This window comes from Vicugna pacos, chromosome 20 (assembly GCF_048564905.1).
Source record: "Vicugna pacos chromosome 20, VicPac4, whole genome shotgun sequence".
Lineage (NCBI taxonomy): Eukaryota > Metazoa > Chordata > Mammalia > Artiodactyla > Camelidae > Vicugna > Vicugna pacos.
The window spans coordinates 7,496,260-7,523,730 of NC_133006.1; the positions used below are offsets into that span (position 1 = coordinate 7,496,260).

At 38.0% G+C, this 27,471-nt stretch overlaps 1 protein-coding gene and 1 long non-coding RNA gene across 3 annotated transcripts in view; both read right to left on the reverse strand.

Annotated features, from left to right (window-relative positions):
- The window catches only part of FAM83B (family with sequence similarity 83 member B), a 70,623-nt gene that overhangs the window by 13,999 nt on the left and 29,153 nt on the right, over positions 1 to 27,471 (reverse strand). The window lies entirely within an intron of this gene.
- LOC140687571 (uncharacterized) lies at positions 15,564 to 22,123 on the reverse strand. The gene is made up of 2 exons (XR_012061956.1): positions 21,988 to 22,123; positions 15,564 to 15,953 (listed from the first exon to the last, which is right to left on the reverse strand). It is a non-coding gene; the product is annotated as an uncharacterized lncRNA (long non-coding RNA).

A 27,471-nucleotide genomic window follows, 5' to 3' on the forward strand; every position in this document is an offset into this window, starting at 1 on the left:
TCATAAATTTAAAATGAGACCGGTCCATGTGGTTGTGCAGTGCTCCTGACACGGATCAGGCAAAGAATTTGGTTTGACCGTGGATGCAGTTCTGGCCAGAAGAGTATGACGAAGTGAGAGAAGGAAGGAGCACTGAGGGTGGGTGTAGGGTGGAATGGCTCAAATGATTGACCACGGCATTGAAATTAGGTGAAGAGAGAAGAGAGGATGTGGTGGATGCTGAGGCAGTGAAATGGGGGTAGGATCAATGAATGTGAGGTCTTGCTGGCGCCAAAGGACAGTTAACTATGAAGGAATTTTAACACTGACAGTAATATAATCATAAAAAGATAAGAAAGACAGTGCTGTGTGTCAGTTTTTCTTTATCAGCCCATCTAAGTCCCACCACAAGCTGGCTGGGCAGGAATTAGTCTGTTTTGTTGATAAGGAAAGTGATTCAGAGAGTAACTTGGCCAAAGGTTCATGGCTGGAGAGCGGAAATGTGAATTTTAAATAAAAATTTATAGACATGTCTTATCTTTTAAATATACATTCTAATACAGGTTACAGATAAAATTGTATGTCCCCTTATATTTACTTCACATTATAAAAGGCGAACCAGAGTTGGCAACCAATCGATAACTGTTGAAGCTAGCTGGTGGTACATGAGTGTTCTATACCACTCTCTCAACTTCTGAAAATTTCCACAGGAGGAAGTTAAAAATAAGCAAGTAAATAAAGGAACATTGGGCACTAGCAGGCAGCAGAGGTACCAGAAGTATAAATACAAGCGGTCAGATGGGGATACAGGATCTGCAGCCATAGACTGGGATGCTATCAAGGACATGACTGGGAGTCAATGGCTCAGATACATGTAGGACAAGATGGCGGGAGGAGAGATGGGAAAGGAATTGGTCTTTGGAAGCATCTCTTGTCTGTTGAAATTGCCAGCAATTGAGACAAGAGTGGTGCTGGAAAGAGCGATGGAGACCAAGGAGCAAACACTGTCAAAGAAATGAGAGGGAATGAAGTGCCCTGGGGATAGACACGTGACAATGCAGGCAGGATCATGGAATGGATATGTGGCAAATGTGTTAGAAGATGAAGAAAGGCATGGATAATAGAGAAGCTCAGCTTGATTTACTTCAACAGGATGCTCAAAGAAGACACCGGACCACACTCAAATTATACAATTGATGACACTCTTCAAACTACCAGCGAAACACATACTCAGTCAGATTTTCTTTAGGATGAACAATTTCAATCATTCCAATGGCTTGCCATGATCCTTTCCTTATTTATAAATGGGCAATGAGGTGCTGGAAGAAGGAAGGACCGAGTGATAACAACCTCACCTGTGTCTCATACATACTCTATGAAACTGAACACACGAAACACCTTTGAATCACAATCACAAATTATTAATTAATGCATTTTACTATGCAGTAATGAATGGTAAGGACATTGAGATAAAGACATAAAAATGTCCATATAATAAACTTATTTTACAAGATAACTTTAAAAATATATGTCTGGAGCAGGCTGGCACTAATTTTTTTTAACCAGAAAGGAATTTTTATTTATTTTTAATTAATTAATTAATTTTTAAAACTTTTCTTATTGAGTTATAGTCATTTTACAATGTTGTGTCAAATTCCAGTGTAGACCACAATTTTCCAGTTATACATGAACATACATGTAGTCATTGTCACTTTTTTTTTCTCTGTGAGCTACCACAAGATCTTGTATATATTTCCCTGTGCTATACAGTGTAATCTTGTTTATCTATTCTACATTCTGAACTCCCAGTCTCTCCCTTCTCACCCCTCACCCCCTTGGCAACCACAAGTTTGTATTCTATGTCTGTGAGTCTGTTTCTGTTTTGTATTTATGTTTTTTTTTTCAGATTCCACATATGAGGAATCTCATATGGTATTTTTCTTTCTCTTTCTGGCTTACTTCACTTAGAATGACATTCTCCAGGAACATCCATGTTGCTGCAAATGGTGTTATGTTGTCAGTTTTTATGGCTGAATAGTATTCCATTGTATAAACATACCACCTCTTCTTTATCCAGTCATCTGTTGGTGGACATTTAGGCTGTTTCCATGTCTTGGCTGTTGTAAATAGTGTTGCTATGAACATTGGGGTGCAGGTGTCATTCTGAAGTAGGGTTTGTTCTGGATATATGCCCAGGAGCGGGATTCCTGGGTCATACAGTAAGTCAATTCCTAGTCTTTTGAGGAATCCAGAAAGGAATTTTTTAAAAACAAAGAAACTATTCTACAACATGGTATTTGTTTAAAAAAACTAATCAGCCTATCTAAAGAATTTATTTTATTTTATTTTTTGGTGGGGGGTGTAATTAGATTTATTAATGTATTTATTTTTTAATGGAGGCACTGGGGATTGAACCCAGGACCTTGTGCATGCTAAGCGTGCACCCTACTGCTGAGCTCTACCCTCCCCCTAAGAATTTATTTCTAATTTGCCAGATAGTCTCAAATAACCAATTTCTTGGGACTTTGGAAATAGACAAAAACACATTTCCAGAATAAATAAAGGTTTCTGTTTGTAAAAAGTAACTGAAGTCACTCAGCCAATGGATGGTTCTAGCACATCAAATATACAACAAGTGGCATTCTCTCCTGCGTGACAGACAATACAGCGCAGCAGAGTTCAGGAGGCCAGATCACACATCTTTGACAAGCTTACCCGATGTCAACTGAGTCAGGTAACATCAGGAGTTCTACTTTCCAGCACCTCCAGTAGAGATCTTGGAAAATTATGTAAAGTCTAGAGAAAATTTCAGCTGTACCAAGAAAGGCAAAATAAAATGTAGCTTTTTTTTTTTTTCCTGAACAGTGGGTTACATTTCTGGAAAGGAATGATCATTAGAAATGAGGAATACCAAACCTGATCTGAAGGTATCACATTCCCAGCTAGTTAACTAAATTGCCCTGTGCTGTAGAAGTAACCACAATGACTATATATAATGGAATGAAAGTGATAATGCCTCATTAGTATAAGGATTTTCAGAAGGTACCTTAAAGGACTTTATAAGTCATTGCCGAAACCAGTTACACTAGGTAATATTCACTAAACTACTATATTATATACTTTTAAAATACTTCTCTTCTTCATTAATTAGTGTTTTATTCCTGTTTGATAAAGGAAAAAGTAAAGAAATGAATGCATTCATCAGCAATGGGAGACTTAGACATGTCTTAGAAAGATATTCTGGATCACTTTTAAGATCTGAGTGAAATTTGCATCTTTTAATAGTTTCAGAGACCTTGACTCAAGGATATCAGTTTCTACTTATCTTTCTCATAGTAGTAAATTTTCCTGAAGTGACCCAGACACACTGAATTAAAATAATGTCACCTGATAATAAATTTATGATAACATCATATTCATGACACAATTTAAGGCCATTTTGAAGAGGACACTAGAGCTGTTAAGTAACACACTGTAACAGTAATTTGAGAAAGGAAAAAAAAAAGATGTTCTGTATGTACGTGGTTCTTAGGAGTGGGTACCCAGCAGAATGAAACAGACTAACAGGGCTTCATGGATAAGCCTTAAATAATGAATAAATATTATTTTTTAGCCCCTGAAGCTGGAAGGCTAGCATTGCAGACACAGAGGCACAGATAAGAATGAAGATAACAGTAATATTTTAATAAATGTTTATCGAATTAATGTAAAGTTAAACACAAAAATCATCCCACTTAAGAGTAGGGAACAAACTTACTTAGGATTTATACAGATTACAAAGGATCTTGAAAATGTGACACATGGTTAGACTTGACCTTGAGAGCCATATAAACCTTGAAATAGAAAACACCTGAACAAAATAGTATCTTGGGAAATGTATCTGATAGCAACATTCATATTGAAAATATCTAAATTCTATGGAACCTTATTGACTAAAGAGCATTTTTATTGTAATATTATGCTTATAAATGCAGTGAAATCATTTTTTTAAATGTGAGGCAGTGATAAAAAAAATGAAAAGCACGATCGATTTGATAGAAAATGTTTACCACAATGCTGACATGGAATTACTTGCATTTCCTTAGAAATATGTTTCACCATCTTCAGAACTTTAATTCTGAAATCTATATTGTTTTTTTTTCCCATTGTAATCCATTAGGATAGAACACTATTAGCAGTATGCTTTTAGAGGACCTAGATACTGAATGAAACGTAAGTATACCTTGGGTTAATATTCTGCAGCCTTGGAAAGGTCATTATCACCCTCAAAATTGAAAAGATGAATATTATACCTTTTATGCTTCAAAATACTAAGCATTATTTGAAAGGATTCAGACTTCGTTAGAAATTACCTGCATATATACAGAAGGATTTATTTTTTTTTCCCAACAGAAGAAAAGCTAATAAGGAGTTCAAATTAAAAAAAAATCAACAGAGCTCTTTAATAACTGTATTTATAATAAAATTCAACACAACTAGAGAATGCTTAAGAATTGAGTAAGGGAAATCAAGAAAAATATCCACTTAGGAAATAGATAGTTTCTGGGTCAGTAATGCTTGTTGAAAGCAATGTACTAAATGGATTTCAGAAAAAAAGAGAGCCTGGTATTAAGAATAAATGCTTTTTGCTCCTTAGCTTTCTACAGCCTAAGTAAACGTGTCCATTTCATGTGAAATTTTATATGCAACATACAGTATGCACTATAATATTGTTTGGTAAGTTTCAGCCTTACACTCTGAATACCAATATGTTTTAGTCTAACATAGAGGTTTTACTTAGAGAAGTTTTCACAAGGCTGTAAAATGATTTTGTTAGGCTAAAACATACCTGATCTTTCTGAATAGATGTCTTGTAAGTATTGGGTTAGTTAGATCTTTCCATAATGAACTCCACGTAACTTGAATGCATTTACTGTTACTCTCAGCTCCCAAAGTAGGGATCACTGAACTACATCAGGTATGCAATAGATTTGTATTGAAATTCAGTGGCTCCCTGAAGTGTGCTCTCATGGAGCACATAGTTTTATGAGAGGTTTGTTCCTAGAACCATAGATCAATGTGACATCTGCTATAATAAAATTATGACCAAGCTCTTTGTTTTTTCTGTCTATTTATCTATGCATTCATCCATCCACGTCTTTTTTTTTTCTTTTTTGTTAACCATTGAAAATTAAGCATTTGCAGGCATACAGGAAAAGCAGGGTGGACACCAAAAGAATTAAATAAGGAAGATGTAATACAGTTAATGGTACGTGATCTCAGTGGTGTCAGAATGGGATGGGATGGACACCAGAGGAAGAGCTTCCCTTAGAATTAGGTTCTACAGATGTGCTGAGAGTGAAGGGAAGGAGAGAATGGGTGGTAACGAAAAGAAGTGTTTGAATGGAGTGCAGTGTGTTGTTAAAAGGGAGGAAGGGAAACAGATCAGGTGATGGTCACTGGATGCTCTTAGCATATACTTCATGGTTGGAGGTCAAGCTTTCCTCTGGGGCTATGGTCAGTGAAGGCTCACACTTTGGGCTCGCATGGGTATGAAAAAGATGGAGCACAGATAAATAATAAAGTATGAAGTCAACAGGAAATTAAAAGAGTTACTGCAGTGTAACACTGAGAGCCTGACTGAAATGTTTTTCTAACGTAAACTTGAGGTTGACATTTTGGCAAGTTTTTGAGACATTTTTCCAGCAATATTCAACAACTGTCAAAAGACATTATGTAACAGGGAAATTTCAATATTGACGAGATATCTAATATTAATGAATTTTTTTAGGTTTGATCATTTATGTCTTGTAAAAAAAGAAAGCCCTTATTTTTTAGAGAATTATACTGAAACAGTTACAGATGAAATGAACCAATGTGTCATATGTGATTTGCTTTTAACATAATTCAGCAGCAGCGAGGTTTATGCAGGAGACAAAACTGACCACAAGTTGGTAATCACTGAAACAGGGCGGTGGGTACATGAGGATTCATTATTTTATTCTCTCTTCTTTTATATGTTTCAAAGTTTCCAGAGCAAATGACAAGTAATCAAGAAACTAAACTTCCACTCCATCCATCTTATTCCTTCTTCTCATCCTTGTCTATTTTTGTCTTTTTAACTCAGACCTCATCGTTGCTAAATTTTCCTATTTTTGTGCTCGTTTCTCCTAAATCAGTCTTCAGTGTTTCCTTTTCTTCCAGAAATGTCTGTCTCTACACATCTTTCTGAACCTGGGATCTGCCACTTTCTAGCTAGGTGAACTAGAAGGAAATTAACCTCTCTGAGCCTCAGATTTCTCGTCTATAAAACCAGGTCAGTAACTTGTACCCTATAGGTTTGCTGGGAAAATTGAGATGATGTGTAACAAGTCCTTAGTATGTGGTCCACGATAGAGGATGGCAAGCATTATGAGCACACAGAAATGATCATTAAATAGTTGCTATTATAAATAAAAGTGTGGGTGATAACATAGCCTGAAGAATGGACATTTTTGTTATAGCTGAACAAAATTTTATAGTAATCCTTAATTTAAGGAGATGAGTAAAGTGTTTCTCATTTTCCATTCGTTTCTCAATTTATAATGCTGACTTTAACAAAATATTGCCCAATAATTAAAACCATTACAACAAAACAGAACAAAACATTCTTTACTCGAGCAATAATTGTTTCTCTTCAATGTCAGCTATAAACAATCAACCTGACATAAAAAAATCAAACGTACTGCTTGGCAAAAAGACCACAGGTCTTACCTATGCAATAGTCATTTCTACTTGAATATCAAGGAGTTACATAAATGTCATGAAATACTGCAACAGTGTTTCTGTATTTAATGTTAACTCATTCCTGTCTTTACCCTAGAGTAAAATGATATGTACTTAACCCCCAGTTTATTTGATGACTCTCTTTTCTCTCGGATAATTTTTTTCACCACTCGCTTCTGAGAATTGTGTATTATTTTTCACTTTGATGCCTGAAACTCGAAAAGTGGCACACATTTGGTGGTAGGGAACAGTCATTCTAAAAGCTAAGAGGCAGGGGAAAGTGTTTAATTTTCTGAGGACCATCAAACTACATTGAAAACAATGTATCCTCTTCCACACACTCCAGGTTTCTTAAATATCATGAACATCTAATGATACTCATTCTATATAAATAAACAAAACACAGACACAAAAGAGCACATGTTTTTCAGCTGGGCTACAGCAACAAGATGCAGATTCCCTACTGTATTAGCAAGTATTTTATTGTGAAGTCTTCATTAATACAATTAAAATCCCACAGTGAAAATCTTTACTTTTTCTGCTGGGAAAATTCTAAGGTATAATTTATTTATTTTCCTTCATTAGATTCTAAAGAAGAAATCTGGCAGAATTCTAGCTTGGAAGTCAGTTTCTGTTTATTAATTATTTTACATCTGAAAATTGAGGTTGTCTCAAAGTGAAACTGCCTTTATCAAAAGCTGAACTAATCACATTTATTTCAACCATTTGCCTTAAATTAATCCAAACTGGTTTATCTGTAAAATGAAGGAAGTTCCTCCCTGTCCTTATATATCACCCTTGATTAATACTCTACATAAATCTATCATTTGAAAAATAAAATATATTTCATATAAATATATTCTTAAGCAGCTAGTAAAGCTATAAATACAGTCAAAACAGAAGTTAATGATTAAAGAAACGGGAACAAAATGAGATGAAGACAAAAGTGGACAAAAACTATATAAAAATTCTCTTGAAGTAGTACATTCAATTTAGTAATTCCTATACCAAACCTATAAAACAGCATTTTAAAAGTCATTTAAACTTCAAGTATTTCCAAAGACAAATAATTTTATCTTTATTTATAAGGACACAAATAACATTTAAAAAGGTACTTTCATTCTAACAAAATTCAAGTTAAGAGTTTCAACTTGGGCAAATGAAATACTTTTGAAACAGTTTAAATATGCCTGTAATTTAGGTTTTATTGAGACTTCATTTTTGGAAATAGATCAAATGGCGAAAAAAAAAAAGAAGAAAAAAAAATAAAGTACACCAGATAAGCATCAAATATTCAGATAATCATAGAAGAAAAATTATCCAGCTCATTAAAAATGTGAAGCAGTTCAACAAGAAATCTAGTCTTAAGGTTTTATTATTGAGCTAATCAAAGGTAACAGAAAGTCGGCCAACAGATAAGGGGACCAGAGTAACCTGTTGTCTGGGAGGAGTGCAGAAAAGAGTTATGCAAAATGCTCTTGTAAATTTAAACATCTGACAGGAGGGAATGTTGTCAATAACATATTAATTTCAAGTTAAATTCAAATTCCTGGGCATCTAGAAAGGATTCCCAGCCTCCCTTTTTCAGATAGGTTAATTATTCAGATGATAAAAAGATCATCTCCCTGTTTTTTTTAGACTTTCTGTTTAAGTGTCCTTTTATACACTGAACTCAGGCTTCCTAAGTAAAATTCAGGGGCATTTCTTTCAATTCTAGCATCTGGATCAGAAAGTAAACAAACAAGTTGTTTGCAGTATTCTTAGGACATGAAAAAATGTGTAAAGTATTTTTCACAATTATGCTCACACACACAGGCTGAGAGAGGGAGAGAGGAAGAGAGATTGTCTTGGTTTTCTCTACCTCCAGGGGAAAAATGACAAAAAAACAGACAAAGAAAAGAAAAATTGCAATCATTTCACAATTATGCTGGGGACGATGGCATTTTCCTTTCAACTTGGTATATGCATATTTTTACAAACCTGAGATATTAGTTACGTAATGTGCCTGCTGTATAATTGTCATATAGAATACTCTCCTCTTTTACAAACTGTCACAACATCACATGTTCAGAAAAGCCAGCTCTCCAAAGCAGTGTGAAGCACGTTTTCTAAACCCAGAAAGAAACACCAGCTAGAAATCTGTTGCCAAGGTCCAGAACCTGATTGGCAAAGGAGATTATAGCATCCAGAGTTCCGGCAAGAAAAATTTCCCGAAGAGTTTTCAGTGTTGAGAAATTTAGGAAAAGACTATTTACAGAAGCATGGGCACAATGAAGGGAACCGACTACAGAGACAGAAGCCTGTCACTCAAGCAGGGACAGAACGAGGGAGGAAACAAACAGCGAATGAACTTCTCTCCTTCTGGTCTTTGCTCCCCTGCTGGCACCTCGACCTGGACATCCTCTCCTGATCGGGAAGGCAGGCGGCAAGGGAGCCCAGTGATGCAGTCTACAGCGTCAGCCCCTGAAAACCCAAGAAGGGCCGGGAAAGGTGGAAAACAGGTCTGGGAGGGGTGCGGGTGGAGGATAACGTGCTCAGAGATGTCAAAAGGAGGCCAGGTGTCAGGGACACCTAGGAAGCAGGTGGCAAAAATAAAATGCGACTATTAGCTGGGAGTAGACGTGCAGATAACTTCCGGATTTCTGGAGTGGGTGACTGAGTGGTTTGCGTTGTCAGTGAGGTTGGAAAGACGGAGGTTGGCTTTGGGTCTGTTGCGTTTCAGCCATCTCTGACAAAGCTGGGTGGAAACCCTTTCAGGTTGCGGGTGGTCAGGGTCTAGGATTCAGGAAAATGCTCTGGCCTCCAGTTTTACAAATTTCCATTCTATCATTCAGACTAACTGTTTAAAACTACGTAATTTACAGAATCTTATAAAACAGATAAACAACAAGGGCCTACTGTCTAGCACAGGGCACTCTATTCGATTTCTTGTAGTAACCTATGATGCAAAAGAATCTGAAAGAAAAGAAATATATGCATGTATATGTATAACCAAATCACTTTCCTGTAAACGTGAACCCAACATTACAAATCAACCATATTTCACTAAAAATGTTTTTTAAATACATAATTTGTAGAATCAAATGGCATTCAGAAGCATTCAAGGTCTATCACCATCTGAGTGACTTCTCTTCTTAGTTTCTCATCTCACTGCATAGTCTGTGCATCCCGCTCTGATAGCCATGTTCTTTCACCTTCTTTCAGATCATGTTTGTGTAGTTCATTTTGTCTAAAGTCCCCACTTTCTCTTTCTCTCTGAAAATCCAACTCATCTCCCAAGGCCTAGCTTTCCTGCAAACCTCTTTCACAAAGCCTTTGCCCATTCCCTGAGCCTAAATACACTGCAGCCTAATCTATGCTCCAGCTACAGTTTGAACACATTTAGCAGAGCATTTATTTCACCAGCCTTGTGGCTTACTGATCACTTTCAAGGGAGTAATTAACCACTGGAGGGTGGGGAACGTAGCTCAGCCGTTCTGTATCCCCATCAACTTAACAATATCACTCAACAAAATTTACGAAATTATTCATGCTGTTTCTCTGTAGCATCAAGGAGAGTTATTTTCAAACAGTAAACAGGCAAACATTTTTAAATGAATATTTACATTTCTTATTTTGAGTTCCTAAAAAAAAATCCCTGTGATTTTCGAAGTCAAGCACTGTCTCAGAAATCTCTCGGGGTACTTTTCATTTAAAATTTACTCAGTTCTGGGACGGAGGTGTGCTGTAGCAGATGGAGTATGTATACACCTGTATTAAATCACGGGAAGATCCCTAAAGGTCATCAGCTTGCTATTCAAATGAAGGATGTCCCGAAATATATTGGCACAGGGAGTAAATGTAGAAAGCATGGATCCCAGTAAGTTGGGAATAAGAACACTTGCACCGTGGAAGGTGTTAATATGAATCCCGTTTCTCAAAACTCCGTTAGAGACGAGTAGACTTTCACACCAGTGACATCAGCAACAAAATACTAAGGATCAAGGAAACTGAGATAGTTATTTAAAACCACACAGTAATTGATGAAGCTATGTCTAGAAATGAGTTTCTTCTAGTTCAGTACTCTACCGTCCTGATATCTGAAGCCAGCCTCCTGCCTGAATCAGGGGAAGATGGGGGCTCCAGAACATGGCAGCCGTCTCTTCTGGTAGCATCCAGTTTGATCCCAGATGCATGGTTAGTGCTTCACTGATAGTGAGAGATGAGGAATAGTTTGATGCAACGTTGTATTCTTGAAATACAACTCTATCCTTTGTGCTGAATCTTGTCTAAAAGTTCTGACAAGCTCTATAATATCCTGGGGCTAAGCTAGTATTAAATTCTACTTTGTCTCTATAATATATCTAGAGCTATGTCTGAAACCATTACAGAATAGAATCTTAATGTAAGAGGTTTTATTCCAAATGTACATAAAAGCCACCTTACACCTGCCAGAATGGCTATTATCAAAAAGAAAACAAGTTAACAAGCGTTGGCGAGGATATGGAGAAAAGGGAACCCTCCTGCACAATTGGTGGGAATGTAAACTGGGGCAACCACTATGGACAAGAGTATGGAGATTTCTCAAAAAATTAAAAATAGAACTGCCATACGATCTAGCAATCCCGACTCCTAGGGTATTTATCCAACGAATATAAAAAGGACAATTCAAAAAGATATACGCAACCCTATGTTCATTGCAGTGTTATTTACAACCACCAAGATATGGAAGCAACCTAAGTGACCATCAACAGATGAATGGATCAAGGAGATATGACGCGCACACCCGCACACGTGCAGACACACACACACACACACACACACACACACACACACACACACACACACACACACACTGGAATATTACTCAGCCATAACAAAGAACGAAATCTTGCCATTTGTGATAACATAGATGGACCCAGAGGGTATTATGTTAAGTGAAGTAAGTCAGGCAGAGAAAGACACATTCACTTATATGTAGACTCTAAAAAAGAAAACAAATGAACAAACATAACCAAACAGAAAGAGTCATAGATACAGAGAACAAACAGGTGGTTGTCAGAGGGGAGGGCGTTGGGGGAAGGAAAGAAATAGATAGGAAGATTGAGAGGTACAAACTTCAAGTTATAAAATAAATGAGTCACAGGTATGAAATGCACAGTGTGGGGAATATAGTCAATAACTACATAATATCTTTGCATGGTGACAGATGGTAACTAGAATCATCTTGGTCATCATTTTGAAATGTATAGTAATATCGAATCGCTATGTTGTAGACCAGGAACTAACATAGTGTTGGAGGTTGATTATACTTCAAAAACAAACTCAAAGAAAAAGAGATCAGATTTGTTGTTACCAGAGGTCGGGGGCTGGAGGAGAACTGGATGATGATAGTGAAAAGGAACAAACTTCCAGTTATAAGATAAACAAGCACCAGGGATGTAATGTACGTGATAAATATAATTAACACTGCTGTGTGTTACATATGAGAGTTGTCAAGAGAGTAAATCCTAAGAATTCTCATCACAAGGAAAAATTATTTTCTATTTAATTTGGTATCTGTATGAGATGATGGATGTTCACTAAACTTCCTGCAGTCATCATTTCATGATGTATGTAAGTCAAATCATGATGCTGTACACCTTGAACTTACACAGTACTGTCTGTCAATTCTATCTCAGTAAAACTAGAAGGAAAAAAAATGTATATAAACCCACTGGGGATGGTTTCCAGTACATGCATGAATTATATGGGATATGAAAATTATGGCTAGATTTTTTTTCTAAACAAGTATAGCTGAAAAGCAGTTATTTGAAAAATCAATCTCAGTCACTTAAAAATTAAAAATCAAGTCATCAGAATAAATCCAATGCTCATCCATACTAAAAATCCATAGAATATTTAAGTAAGACAAAGTTTCAGTCTTTAAACGGGCTCTTCTCTTTGGTGGCTGAACTGTAGGAACATTTAGGGATATTTCTCAAAATGAAAGCATCTTGTCAGGTCAGGAACCAGACTGCAAAAGTGTATGGAGAATGGCTCAGGAAAGACATTGCTTAGTTTCCAATAAAGAAATGGAGGGGAAAAAAATAAAGTGGGATGAGGATAAAAGGAAATGGAAAGTGAATGAAATCACTGACTGCAATTAGCAGAATGTCTTTTACCAGCATCTTCGCCAGCACTTGCTAGGCATTTTTTGTTTGTTTGTTTTTGTTTTTGTTTTTCTTTTTGTTGTTTTCATGAAATCTCAAGAAGGCAGTGATTTCCATTTGGTCACTAAATGTGGTAAAAACAGCTGCCTTGTATTTCCCAAGTGTCATCCCACTTAATTTTCCTTCTTCCAAATTTTGGTAAAGAAGAGCCTTAAATAAGTAATAGTAATTTTTTTTTTTTACCCCTCAAGTGGATTTTCTTTCATGACCGATTCTATGTCACAGCTGTTTAATCCCATTCCTTTGAAAAAAAATCACATAGAGACTCAAACTAAATATGTCAACATAATAGCTACATCATTAAGTCTCTTTTCTGAGATTCCTCCAAACCCTAATACATTCTCTGAAGTCTGGTCCAGTGTGTAACTGGAATCCTGCATAGAATAGAAGAAATTCATTCGTTGAGCAAAGGCATGAATTAGATCAATTCCGACCTCTGAAGTACCTTCAAACTCTGAGATTCTATGCTTCTTAAACAAACAAACAAACAAAACAACAACAACAACAAAACGTCATCAAACATTCTCTATGAAAACATCACCAAGACTTCTCTTCTGCTTCCTCCATCTCGCGACATTCGCTCCTCATGCTGCAAGCTAAGGAGATGTTAGGGATCGATGTTGAAAGTCAAGATCAAGTGGGAGGAAAGAGAGCAAGGACCTAACGAGAACAGCGTGGAGCCAGCGGAACAGCCACTGACGTCCCTCGGAATCACCAGCCACATGTGGATTTCAGCCATGTTCAACAACGCTTCGGAGTCGTCTGCTTGTTTTCTGTGAGAACATCTCCCAACGACTGAGATCAGCAAATAAAATTATACTCTCTAAGACTAATTTAGATAATGGCTTTCCTCTACTAAAGAAACAAAAAAAGGCTGAAATACGTTTCTAACATTTGTTTTTTACCATTAACCAGCACTGAAGAGAAGGCACCGCCTAGAAAGGGGCACACAGTGCGTAGTAAAAAGTAGGTTTTCTCCACGTAACTGTAATGGGCTTTACGTTTGATGGTCCTGTTTACCCTAAACATATTACAATAATAGAATAAAATGGAAATGAGCACTTGATAAAAGAGAATGAATTTTAATAGAACCAAAAATAACGTCTAATCAAAAAGGTTCATATATACACATTGGTTGGAAGAGACAGTGTAATACTTACACCTGAAAGGCTATTTCAGTGGGTTGCTATTTAGTCATATTTTTACCAGATTTTAAAGATCATTCTATCAAATCGTCATGTTTTTAATTGACATATAGTCAATTTACAATGCTGTGTTAATTTCTGGTGTGCAGGATAGTGGCTCAGTTATGCATATATATTCCTTTTCACATTCTTTCTCATCACAGGCTGTAACAAGCTGTTGGATACAGTTCCCTGCGCTCCACAGTAGGACCTTGTTGTGTATCTATTTTACACGTAGTAGTATCTGCAAATCTCAGCCTCCCAGTTTATCCCTCTCCACCCACCCCTCCCCCCAACCGTAAATTTATTTTCTAAAATCATCGTGTTTTTAAAATCGCCTATTAGCTGTGGGAATAGTAAATATCTTGTCTTGCTTTGACTATGTACTATATACTAGATTGAGTTCTAAGTCTAGAAAAAAAGTTGGTTTTTTTAAATTTAAATTTTAAAATGATAAAATAGGTAAGGCGGCGCCAGCTTAATTCAGCCCATGGGGTCAGTGTCACGGATTACTGGTACTTCGATCTGCTCTTAACAGTATAAATGAGCTAGTGCATTTCCAAATTGAACCAGAGTCTCTGTAATTCGTGGTCGTTTGAAGATTCCATTTAAATGGAATTTCCAGTACTCAGTAAAGAGGAGACAGGAGGGTCATTTGAAACAAAGGTTTCTGATTCTTCGTTTAGTCCTTTTGGCACAATGACACACACACGGAGAGCTTCATCTTGGAATGAGGAAGGGGACCTGTTTTCTGAGCAGGGATCCCTGCTGGCTCCGGTCAGCGGGGATGCAGCTGTGGGAGGCAGGGGTGGTGCCAGCAGTGACTCAAGCTGCCCTCCAGCCTCCTATTTTCTCAAATAACCATGCTGGGCTGACCATGCCCTTTCCTCCATCCCTCCCTCTTACTTTGGGTGGAAGCACAGAACTTGACTCTGAGGAAACTCCGTGACATTGGCGGTGGCCGGCAGCTGCTCCTCAGATCTGTGTCTGCTAACTTCCCCCCGGGCTCCTGCCTCAGGGGGCTTTTCCATGCCTCTCCAGAAGGGTCTTCCTTTTCCCTACAGGTCATTCATCTCCCCTCCCTCCCTCCCTCCCACCCCCTTCCCTCCCCTTCCTCTTTTCCTTCCCTCCCTCTGATTTTCTCATCTCTTTTCCCCTCTTTCCCTGTTCCCTTGGATGGATGTTGTCTTTGCTTCTTTCTACTGCTTGGCTTCTCCAGAAGTCGGTCTTGGCCTCCCCCTGGCACCCTGCCCAAGTCGGCCCTTGGGAGACTCCTGGATCCGGAGCCCCACCCTGGTTCTCACTCTTTCCCGGCCTCACTCACAGTTCTAGTGCTCAGGTCGTCGGCTGGCTTGCTCTCTGAATCTCTTAGTCTAAGGTCTCAACAGTCAGACATTTGTCAGTCAACAAACCATCTCTTTCGGCCACCCACAGAACAAACACTGCAGACTGGAATGGGCAGAGGTGGGGTCAGATCCATTTGTTTATTTTAAGTTAAAAAAAAATACACTGGGCTCTTTCTCTGCCGAACCTAAAGAGGTAGTAAATCCAGGCTGGAGGAGAGGGCAGGGCACAGCGGAGGAGTGTTTATCTTGTCACAGGAGCCAGGAGGCAAGAAGCGAGGTTAGAACAATACTTAACCTTTGGACAACAGTACTTCTAGGTAGAAATGGCAGCACTTGTGCATTCATTCAGTAGGGGGCCCTCGGACTTTTGGAAGACAAGCGACTCACTGCTTTTGGAGAAGTTTTGTTTGCTCAGGTGGACATGCTGTTGGTAACTGCCTGGGTAAGGACGGACCATCACTCCCTAACACCATCACAGAACTGAGAAGACCAGCTTGTCTGCAGAGCATCTTAGAAGAGAGAGAAGCAGTCTTTCACTTAGGATTTTTGTAAGAACATTGACTCATGACTTAACCATTGAACACTGAACAATTAAAAAAAGAAGACATTAAACTCTTTGAGATTACTCATAAGAGCCTTAAAATAAGAAGCTAAAAATACTTTGGCCAAATGGGGTGGGGATCAATAACCATCCAGGGCGCCCAGGAAAGTTTCAGTCTAATGACTCTCTCCCAGTCACACCGGACAAGGGGTGAGACTCATTCCTTAGTGAGGAGGAGCTGGGAAGTGACTTTTAGAACTTACCCTATACATGTGTGATCTGTAAGCACATAGAACAATGGTTCTAATATTTGCCCAGAAAACAAAATGTAAGTTCATAGAAAAATTCAAAGAAAAGAGTCACTGAAAGTGAAATATTCTGCCAGAATATAAAAATGGACCAGTTAGAAAAGAATGGACAATAGAACGAAGGAAGAACGAGTTAAAATATATCTAAGATGCTGTTAGGTGAAGAGGATTTTAGAACAGCTGAGAAAGAGCAGTGTTATTACATGGATGGAGTTAGGAAATACGAAAAGACTATTACCCGCCAAAGAAAAATGGTTAAAACCAATACATGTGGCCAATAGACCTATGAGACGTGGTACAAAAACCCAGTAACAGACAGTGCTGTGAATTCACTGGCATGTTTTCCCTGTCATCCTGTCAAAAAACATTGAAGTGACTGACAAACACTCCACGTTGGCAGGTGGTGAGGGAAAATCTCAGGGGCGGTGGAAATTGAGACAACTTTCCTAGGTGACAATCTGGTGATGTTCTTTACAGCTAATAGGTACCAAACACATCCTTTTACCCACCAAACCAATTCCCAGGACAGATGGCACTCAAATGTAGAGACGTACATTTGCATGTTCACCTCTGCACCCTCGGTGACTACATACATTGTAAACAGCTGGCATGCCCAATAAATCATACGGCATTACAGCTACAGTGCATCCATATAATGGAAAGCAGTAGTAAAAATAAGCCAGGTTCAAAGCAGTATGTGGGATGTTAACCCATTTATTGAAATATAGAGAAACATATACATAGGGAAAAAAATCTACAAATAAAACCACCAAAATTATTTCACGTTATTTTTTATTATCTTTTATCTACCTCGCTATTGTGCTGTGTTCTTATAAGTGAGACTAGTTCTGTTTGATTATCAAAACTTATTTGTTTTAAGTATTTATGAAATCAGACTATATAATATTTCACCCTGGAGTTCAGTCATTCTGAATAAATCATTTTGTTTTGTCCTCAAGGCTGACGCTGAAGGACCCCTCAGGATTCTTGTGCGTAGACAGAACAAATATGGGAAATTGTACTCCTTGAAAAATTCTATCTTAATGAGACTTGTTTTTTTCTCCCAAGTGAGCTGCAGGTTCTATGTATATAAGATTTTGGAGCACGCTAGTAGAGAACTAGAAATAAAGTGAAAAGAGCAGTCTGACTCTTATACAACATAAAGGAGGTTTGCCCAGAATTCTACAGTTCTTTTATCTCACAGCACATACCAAAGGTTTGGAAATGGTCGAAAACAAGACGGCTGTAAGGATTAAACAGGGCACGTGGCCTCCCGACAAATTAATTAGAATTCTCAGAGAGAATATATATGATCGCACTAGAACTGAAGGCTGAAACCACGGGAGACCCAGACAATTCCTGCTAATGGAGCCACAGATGAGAAGAAATCCCATATAGGAGATACTGGATTTAGGAAATGTCTACCTCTGGAAGTTGCTCAAAACAATGGATGTGTGATCTAGAACTACCAAAAGTGAATTCATGATTGATAGATTCAGAGCTCTGGAACAGAACATGGGGGGCTCTCGGGGGTACAGTCTTCCATTTGGGAGGGGCAACTTTGTGGAACAGTTACTCTATGTCACAACAGGCAGCTGGATGTCAACGTCAGAAGCAAAGCAGAGAGGTATAAAACACAGTGTCTGATCCAATAAGACACTCCCTTTGCCAAGAGGTAGATGAAATAAGAAACAACTGTGCTGAAAGTGATTCAGGAAGATGGTGGCAAATTCGCAAATCATGAATGGAAATGAAGTCAGTCTTAACCTCCCTAAGCAAGACCCAGGGATGGGGAGACAGCTGACCTCTGAAGACTGGAAAGGGAGGCAGTGGAGGGACTCCTGGAAGGAAACACAGTCTGTCAAGTCGGCTACCTGCCACACCAATGACACACCTGTCACTAAACATCATTGACCTGTCCGAGGGAAAGGGCTCAATTAATTTAAACCATCATCTGACTGTAAAATACTGACTTCTCTTCAAAGTCATTCCAAGGTAGAACTTAGTGCCAAACAGCCTAATTTCAGCCAGCAACTGTTATTTCTTTTCTTTATGTCCGATATTCAGGGACTAAATCAAGGAAGCAAATGCTATTTTTATAAGAACCTACATAAGTTATTTGCCTATCTTTCAACATCATGCCAACGCTGTGTCATCGCAACATTTTCAACTTCTTTCAAGTGGGTGTATAATGTGTTATATCTTCTTTCCAATGACAAGAAATCCTTTAACATAATGGTCTCAGGGGATGAGACGATTGTTGATCTTACTGGTACCAGGATTTCACCGTACTGGTTTCAAGAGGATAACAACACACAATTTTGCATAACGGAGAGCAACACTGTCAACCTGATACAGTCTTACTGAGATTCTATATTGAGCTGGGTGTTTACTATGAACATGAACTTCAAATGCTTATTTTCAGAATATGGGATGCCTTGACACGTGAGCGTGTGTTAAAATTCAACAGTCGTGCTGGAAGACATATTGCCTGAGGAAGTCAAAGCCAGAACACAGACTGGTCCACGGTACCTGTAAACGCCCTGGCAATCATTAGGTTCCAGTCTTTGGAACAACCGTGCTAACCTGGGTCAAGTTTCTTAACTTCTTGAAAACCTCAGTCTTTTTATCTGAAAAATGGGAAAATAAAACCCACCGCCACAGTGCTTTCGAGGATGGAACGGAAACCTCTTTTCGAGACGTAGCGTCATACCTAACGCATAGGAAAAGCTCAGTGGTCGAGCTGAGATTCAAAGCCATGCCATCTGGATCCCAAGTCCACGTTCATAACCCCGCCCTGAGCAGTCACATACATTGGCATATTCTGAAGTTTCTTTGTGAAGTGGTACAATATCAGATCGATGATTTCTAAGACTTTTCTGGCCAAATAAAGCCATGCTCCATTAGCATCCTAAATTCCAAGGGTCTGCTACCCTTTCTAATATGCCATCCACTGAACTCTTAAGAAATGGGCTTTGTATCCTATTTCAATAAAAAACAAAAATGTTCATTCAAACACCAGATGGCTGAGGCAGAGCCCTGTAGAGTTGTTTCTTAGGTCCCCTAAGATGCCACATATTCTTAATTAAAATCTCTTCAACCATGTTCCCTCCAGTATAAGTCACCTGCATAAAATATAATGCATTTTTCACATTTTTGGCAGGTGTGTTTTTTTTATTGGCAGACATCACACACATATGTTAAGTTACGGAAAGTAGGTTATATTTCCCCCCATTTACCTATGACCGTCATCCTAAACAAAACCAACAGACTCATCAGAATCCAAACAGACAACATGAACCATCTGACCACTATTCTACCAGGAAGGGAAAAAAAAAAAGCTTTCGTATGGCCTGGAGCTTGTAAATTCGGGACAGAGCTACTGTACTGCCTCCTGAATTTAGATACAGAACATTAGGAGAGTCACTTAAATCAACAGACACCACAGTCACCCCAGGCCACTGTTGACATATACTACAGCGCTTTTGTAATTAAAATGCAAGAGACACGCTATTAAATATGAGCCTAGAAAGAGCTCTTCTCTCTCACCCTTAAATTAACCCCTAAATTAACAGACATATATAAACGTTCAAATGGTAAAGAACAGTTTCCTTCTTGGAATAATTAAAGGGTACTGTTCTCCGACCACCATAAAACATACTGATTCAGGTTAAAGGGAGGTGACAAGAAACCAATTATCTTTTAGCACTTGTAACACTTAAAGTAATTAGAACATCAAATCACTTCCGAAATGGAGACAAGTGGGAAGCCTCCAGGAAGAAAGATTGAGGCTTCACATACATGCACGTGTGCCCTGCAAAGGACTCCTTGGAGACTCCTTTTATGTGTCTCTTCATATAAATATGAGCAAAGGAGAATTCTAGATGCTAAATTTTAGAAAGTTTTTATAAAAGAATCATTTTCCATCTCCAATCACTTTCTTCAGATATTTGACTTTAGGTCTGACTTAGCAATTGGCTCTGCACGCCACTTGATTTAGTAGAATCATGATATTTTAACTGGTCCACAGAGGTTGGACATAAATCAGAGTGGGACATGTGACACTTAGGATGCTGAGAATGCCTTTTAAGAACCACCAGGTGATGGGAAACATCTAGCTAGGTTTCTCCCAAGGTATAAAGTGTTCAGTTACTGAACTGATAGAAATTTGGGTCGTATTTTAAGCGCTGATGTATTTACCGAGTTCACTAAACAGTGTAGACTTGTAAAAATTTGCCCTAATACATCAACGATAAAATGTATTAACAATGAACTGCAATACGAATAGACTGTGTCAAGGAGCTGGTCAAAAGAATTCTCAGGAGTGATCTCATCTCACTAGCAGAAATCAGGCTTCCTACAACAGTTATCTACTGCTGCACAGCAGATTACTCCTAAAACGTGGTGGCAAAAATACAAAGGTTCGTTATCAGAAAAGGGTAACACACTCATCGATCCTTCTGGCAAGTGACTGGAGGAAGACTGGAGAAAGCCAGAATTGACACTGTAGCCAGAGGCGTTAAAGGGACCGTTGCCATTAACCATGAAAAGTCGAGAGCAGAACTTGGGTGGCAGCAATGGAGGGAATGAGGAGGAGGTAGACGTGGCCAGGAGTCCAAGACTCAGAGCCCGCTGACAAAACTGAAGGTGCAAGATGCCAGAGGGCTGAATCACGTGTGATTCCAAGGTGCTGGGGCCCGGATATCTAAGGAAGTGATGATGCCTTTAACAGAGAGAGAAGACGGGAGAAAACCTTCAGTGAGTTTCATAAGCTGCCAGCTACTGTTTTGGACATAACTGCATTTGAAAGTCCGGCGAGCCATGTTGGTAAAGATGGTGGACCGTCAGTCAACTAGAACCAAAGGGCAACGTTCAGAAGCCACGGCCACACCGGAGTTGTAAAGAGCAGTAGGTGTGGAAGTGGAAAGGGGGAGGTAAGGAATAAAATGCAGAGAGAATAGAACCAAGGATCAAAACCTTGTAGGGGGTGGGGTGCAGCTCAGTGGTGGAGCACGTGCCTAGCATGCTGAGGTCCTGGGTGCAAACCCCAGTACTGCCATTACATAAATACATAGAGAAATAAATAAACCCAATTACTCCTCCTCTGCCTCAAAAAAAAAAAAAAGTGTAAACATTTCCTTTCAGCAGATGGACAGAGAGCTACCAAAGGACATAAAGTGCCAGGAATTCGAAGGATAGGAAAAGAAGGAAGAGAGATGTCCTAGAAACCACTGGGGAGAGAAGGCGAGGTGAACGGAGCTTACAGAGAAGAGGAAGAGATGGGGGTTGCTGATGGGTGGCTGGCGTGTCCTGACCACGTGTACAACAGTGGCCAGGGAGGCACCGGGTGAGAGAGGAATGGAAGAGAGACCCAGACTGCAGGGTTGAGAGGAAAGAGAAATAAGAAGCAGAGACACTGTATGGAAACTACTTCCTAAGGACATATAATGATCAAAAAGTGAGAGAGAAAGAATAGTACAAGACGGAGGCAGGCAACTGACTCAGCGTTGTAACTGCAAAGCAGAGGGCGATAACCCCAAATGCAAAATAAAGACAGAAATCAAAGGAACAGAACTGCAGGGAGGGGGTTTAAGAGCACAGATTTATTTTTTCTCTAAAGAAAACAGATCAGAAGAGCGGATCGCTGAAATCAGGCTTTTAAGGTGGAAACACTGGAAGTGGAAAGGGATTTACCTAGCATGTCCCCAGTCAGGAAGGGAACCTCGGGGAACCTTCATTCAGGAAGCAGCTCCTGGCCTTCAAGGAAAGTAAAGATGTTTCAACAGTTTTAAATGCTGAGCTCTGTAATAAACATGTGTCATCTTAAAAATTCTCCTATCGCTGTTTCTTCTGATGGTGATGACTCCACAGCTGAATATGATGTCACACAGGCTGTCATAATCTTCAGCAGTTACCGGGAAACGACACCGCCACCAACAACCTAGACTTTCTACTTCTAGGGTGGACTGGAGAATTTCATGTGTGAAATTCATTCATCAATGCGTGTATTCTTTGGGTCTCATTTCCCGAAGTGTTATTTTTAAATAATTGTTTCGGCTCTAGTTTCTTTGATCTCATCCTTAAAAACAAAACAGTGTGGACGTAATACATTAACGTGAATCTAAGCTCTGAGAAATGTGGGACTTTGAGCTCCTACGACTTTGCTACTGTGAAGCTATGTAAATAAATCCTAAAAAACGCTGTTGATGGAATCAAATGGGTCTACTCTGACAACCTTTTATCTTAGAAATGAGCTGACTGGTTTTTCAAATTGGATTGTTAATGGAGATAAACTATTGGAAATGTAACTCAGAAAAAGGCCAGTATGTGCTCGGCTCAGTGAACATGTTTATTGTTTGAATGTGGAAGATGTTTTTTGAAAAAAAGAGGAAGTAAAAATACATTTGAAAAAAATTAACCCTACATTTTCCCAAACCTATGCTTTCTAGAATACAACTTTGATGAATTTAATGCTATAAAATTCTTGTATTTGTTATCACTTAAGGCTATTCATTTTCATCTTGATGTTTTGAATACATAATGGTATTATATACTTTTGTTTAAAAATTAACTTTAACTGAATTAGGTAAAACATAAAAGTTTTATATACAAAAAGTTTATATGTAAACTTTATTACTAAATCATATTTTGCCATATGTGATATTTATAATATTTACAATACCATTTTAAAAAAACACACAGGTTTTTTTTTAAGGCCTTAAACCTAGGAGCAATTAAACCTTATTAAATTTCCCATAGAGTTAAATATTTATAAGTGTGTAATAAGAACTTGGAGATCTCTAAGATTTTTAAACATATGGAACTGAAAAGTATGTACACATAAAACATGCAAACATGAACACCTCCCCTTACATAGACAGAATATCTATACATAAATGTATTCTCACATGTATACTATTTTTAAGTCATATTTTAAACACAACGATTTTATTACTTGTAGCTCAGGGAGACACAACCTGATGAAGATAATGGTTGACGGAATGAGTCTGATGGTGTGTAATGCATGGAGAAATGTTGGAAAAGGGATGAGGAAGAAACATAAAATGCAGGACGCTTCTCATCTATAAAAATGTTGGAAACTCTTAAAATAAGGGTAAAATAAAAATAGCCTTTAACTGAGTCACTGAATGAGCGATATCTATATTTCAATAGTAGACAGACCTTTTCAATAATTTTTTCTAAGCATTAAAAGAGTGATAGCTTATTCTTTATTTTTAACTCCATTGATAGATATCTAAGATGTGTAATTTTTTTTTCCTTAGATTCTTCTTCATGTGAAGATTTTGTGGTATTTAATCATTCTAATTTGTCCAGAACTAAATGAAAGAAATTCCTCTAATACAAGACTATGATGGCCTGCATTAGATCAACTTTCTTACTGGAAACAGTCAGGGCTGGGGAAAAAAAAAAAGGAAGGCGGTGAGGATTCGTGGAGCCAAGATCATAGATAAAGGACAAACAAGGAGGCAAGACAATTGTTTCCTGCCACCTTCTCACCTAACATTTTTTTTTTTCTCACATTTGCCAGTTCAGAGCAAGGCGCTGAGAACAGGTCAGTAAGCTGGGGTGATGAGCTTCTGTCAATTTCAGATGGATGAAGGAAAAAAAAAAAAAAACTGGAGTCCAGCACCACCAAGGCAGAAAGGACTTTAAGACACCTAATCACAGACAAAAGGGAATCCCAATAGAGTGGACTCCTGATTCTACGCAGTTACTGCCCTCGAGATGTTTGCCAAGTCTTCAGTTGCTCGCTGAGTTAAAGGATGAGAAACCAAAGAGAAGAAAGTTGATCAGAGGGGAAGGAGCTTAAGAAAGTCTTTGGCAATCACACTAGGAAGATAAAAGCCAGAGTTCGGATTCTTCCACGAAAAAGAGGCTCCTGTAGACACCTCCAGTGACATCCCAGAAGAGCTACCCTAGAAGTCAGTGGAAACTGGAGACAGACCACTATTCTGTAAATGTCATCCTTTTAGCTCAATCCCTGTACGGAATAAATTAATCTACCCTTACTGTAACTGTCACCCTAAAGAAAACTAAGTCCTCTCTAATGGAACTACTACCTCTGCAACATTTTGTACTAAACATTCAGCATTCAATCAAAAAATTCCAGACACGTGAGAGGACAGCACCAAATGACCAAACATCAAGAGCAAAACAAAACAAAAAACAAAACACAGATAATCACTTTATAGGTGATCCAGATACTGGTATTATCAGAAACAGACTTAAAAATATCTATTATTGAGGCATTCAAGAATTGTATGGCTGAAGATCATAGGTTAACTCTATTTTCAATTCTTTCGAAGAACCCCCATACTGCTTTCTATAGTGGCTCCACCATTCTGCGTTCCCACCAACAGTGCAGAAGGATCTCGATTTCTCCACTTCCTTGCCAATATTTATCTTTTTTAAAATAGTCATTCTAATAGGTTATATGGTATCATATTTCCTTGTAAATTTGACTTGCATTTTCCTGACAATTAATGATGTTAAGCATCTTTTCATAAATATATCTGTTGGCAATTTGTGTTTCTTCTTTGGAGAAATGTATGTTAAAGTTGTTTGCCCATTTTTAGTTGAGTTGTTTATTTTGCTCTTAAGTTGTTAAGAGTTACTTATATATTTTAGGTATTAACCCCCTACAACACATACGGTTTGCAAATATCTTCTCCCATTCTGTAGGTTGTCTTTGTCAGTCTGTTGACTGTTTCCTTTGTTGTGCAGAAGCTCTCTGGCTTGAGGGAGTCCCCCTTGTCTATTTCGTTTTTGTTGGCTTTGCTTTTGGTGTCATATCCATGAAATCATTGCCAAGATCAGTCTCTTTCCCCCTGTATTTTCTTCTAGCAGTTTTACAGTGCTGTTTCTCAATTGTTATGTCTTTAGTTCATGTTTAGTCTATTTTTATATATGGTGTAAGGTGGGTTCAATTTCATCTTTTGCATGTTGATACCATTTTCTCATTTGTTGAAGAGACTGTCCTTTTTCCATTTTACATTGAAAGAATCTCAACCTAATAAAAGCTATATATGTAAAAAAAAAAAGATGAAAAGAATTATATGGCTGAAAAATACCAATACCAAAACTGAGAATTTAACAGTTGAGTTTAATATTAAATAATGCTCAAAGAAAGGATTAGTGACTTAAAGATACCTCTGTGGAAAATATCCAGGATGAAATACAGAGGGAGAACATTATGGAAAACACAAAAATGAATGTGAAATATATACAGGATGTGTTTAAATTAAAAAAAATACATATTTATCTGTAATTAGGATGCTTAGGGGGAGCAGAAATTAAATAGGAAGAATCAACATTTGAAGAGATGTTAGCAGAGATAGTTCAAAAACAGCAGAAAGACATTAAGACACAGATTCAAGAAGCACTCCTATGTCAAGGAGAAAAAAAGAGAAAAGTAAGAACTCACCTAGTTACATTATATTAAAGCCACTGAAAATGACAAATGAAAAGAAAGTCTTAAGAGCAGACGTATAAAAAGATACATTATCTTTAAATAAGTAATAATAAAAGCCAGCTGAACTTCACAACTGCAATAGTTTGTGTTAAAAAGTTGCAAGGACTGTTTACATTCATGCTATATTCAACATTGTAATGGAAGACCTAGCCATATAATAAAATAATCAAAAAATAAAAAAAGTTACATGGATTGAAAAAGAGAAAACTAGCATTACTTACAGATATGAAATAGCTAAAAAACTCCAAATCAGCTATACGTGAACTATTGGAATTAATAAGTGAATTTATCAAGCCTTTGGATCCAAAGTCAAAACACAAAAAAATTACATTGTATTTCCATGTACTAGCAAAAGAGAAAAAAACAGAACAAAAAGTTTTTAAAATATCATTTCTAATAGGATAAAAAAGAACAAATAATCATTAACATAGCAAATGACGTGAAAGCTCTACACAGAGAAAATACAAAATCTCACTGAAAGAAAGTAATCATAATTAAAGAAAGAACATTCTTTGTTCATGAAACGGAAGATTCAATATTGTAAAGTGCAGTTCTGTTCAAACAGTTCTACAGATGCAGTGTAATCCCAGTCAAAAGCTCAGATTTTTATTTTTTTTTGGAAAATGACAAGAGAATTCTACAATTCCTACAGAAAAGCAAAGGATTTAGAACAACCAAGGCAATATTGAAGGCCAATATTCTAGAGGACTTACACCACCAAGTAGAGATGGTCCCTATACAGCCATAAAAATGACAACAGTGTGGTCTTGGAGCAGGGACAGGAAATTGATCAATGGAACAAAACGCAGTGAGAAATTCACTAACATGTAGGTGGTCACTTGAGTTATAACATCAGCGGCGCTGCAGTACAGCGTGGAAGGGATGATCTTTCCAATAAACGGTGCTGAGTCACCTAGACAGTATTTCTACAAAAAATTAAAATGGACCCTGACCCCCATATCATACCCATAAATCAGTCCCAGAAGGACTGGCAAACCCAAATATGAACAATGAAATAAAAACTTCTAAAATCTAGTAAAGGAGAACATCTTCTCGATCTTAGGGAAGGCAAATATTTCTTCCAGGAAAACCCGAAAGAGCTAACCTTAAAATAAAAGATTAAAAAAGCAGGCTACGTTAAAATTAAGAACTCCCGTTTATTCAAATAAACGTCAGAGTGAAAAAGGAAACCGCAGAAGATATTTGCAAGGCATGTATCTGACAAGGAATTCATACATGACATAGAAGTTCTTAGAAATCAATTTTAAACCAACAACGTAATTTAAAAAGAAAAAAGAGAGAGAGAGAACGGGAAAAGAATCCCTGGGCCCTTTGACAGAATGGAGACACTATCTCACCTAAAATCCAAGGACAAGTACGAAGGTGACAGTATTATAGGGGCGACTTATCAGAAACCAGCAAAGGAACTGATCAGAGCCCAACCTAACAAGTAAAATTGAACATAGATTTTTAAAGATGAATGGGAGGCAAAGAATTTGGGACAAGATGATCCAAGGAGGGGAATAACCATGTTAATAATAACCAAATTAAGAAGGAAGAGGCTGGCAAGGAAGAAGACCCAGACGATGGCAGTTCAATGACTCCGCAGCATCAGGTGCCGGGCGGGGGCGTCGGAAGGAGAGGAAGCAGAGAGGTAAGGATGCAGGTGGAGCCTCCTGCAACAG